Below are 1330 nucleotides of genomic sequence, written 5' to 3'. Positions count from 1 at the left end.
CCACAATCTACGCACTATGACATAGGTACCCACATAATCTCCAATAACTTGGAACATTGGGAATTATACATTTCACCCGCATAATAGAAAATGAAGCTCTTGCAGTAAAAATGTGCAAAATATCGCAAAAACTATTGATTACACCACGTAGAAAAATTCTTCCTATATTCATTATTATATAACAATAGATCCTATATTTTTAAAATATTTATCAATTAGCACATCAATCTACATTTAATTAATATTACCGGATAATAAAATACCTTAATAATGTTGATTGACATGATACGTATTAATTTAATAAATTAACCATCGGAAAAATTTAATATCAATAATGGTAATTTAGATTTAATGAATTACACAACTATATTAGCAAACTTTTATAAACATTTATATTGCAAGCAAACAATTATATAATTGTTATCCGTTTTTAATCATTTTTGTTAGAAAATCTAATCAATTAATTTAAAAATTATATATTATTTTTGCAACTAAGTTAGTGCGGGCTTTAGTCTTAGACAGTTTCAAATATTTTTAGGTTAACTGACCCAATGTGAAATGCCTTTTGTTATTGGATAGTACACATTTCATGTAAAAAAAGTTTTTTTTTATCGATTATGTAGTAGAGAGATGGGAAATTAAATCGAATTTTTTTGTCACACTTTGCTTTTTAATTTATGCAAAGATAAAAGAGCATCTTAAGCTTACATACAGTTATGCCCTGTCCGTTATTGTAATGAAGCCCTAAAAAGCGGCAGTGACAAAATTGATTTGCCAAATTTCGTTCTAGTGATTTTTCAAATATCATTCAAAGATGAAAAACGCTTTGGTCGTCCAGTTAATGTTGTATAAGAAGACATTGTCTACTTTGAACAATTATCACCAACCGAAAGATCAATTCTGATTATCTAATGTCTTCATTAAAAATTAACGACTTAAATCAGCGAATGAAAACGTTGATTCATTAGATTATTAAAATCACGTATTGGCCACTCGTCAAAAATTATATGGTTGGAATATTTAGCCACATCTTTACCAAATAGTTCTGATCTTACACCACCTCATTCCATTTAGTTTCGATCTTTACAAAACGACTTGAATTTTTGCTAATAAAACCAAGAAGTTTTAAGAAAGTGGCATAATTATGTTGCTTAAAAGATGACAAAAAGTCAGTTATCAAAATTGCCAAACGAATAAAGCTATTTAATTTTATGAAAAAAATGTCTAAGTTTTTAATATCGAATTCGCACTTAGTAGCCAACCTGATATTAATAACTTTCTTGTGACTATGAGAAATACTAATAAAATATAATAAAAGAAAAATATATTG

Source organism: Ctenocephalides felis, unplaced genomic scaffold (genome assembly GCF_003426905.1).
Source record: "Ctenocephalides felis isolate EL2017-DRISC unplaced genomic scaffold, ASM342690v1 CF-g0.4_SCAFFOLD_01170, whole genome shotgun sequence".
NCBI lineage: Eukaryota > Metazoa > Arthropoda > Insecta > Siphonaptera > Pulicidae > Ctenocephalides > Ctenocephalides felis.
This window is presented reverse-complemented; position numbering follows the sequence as displayed.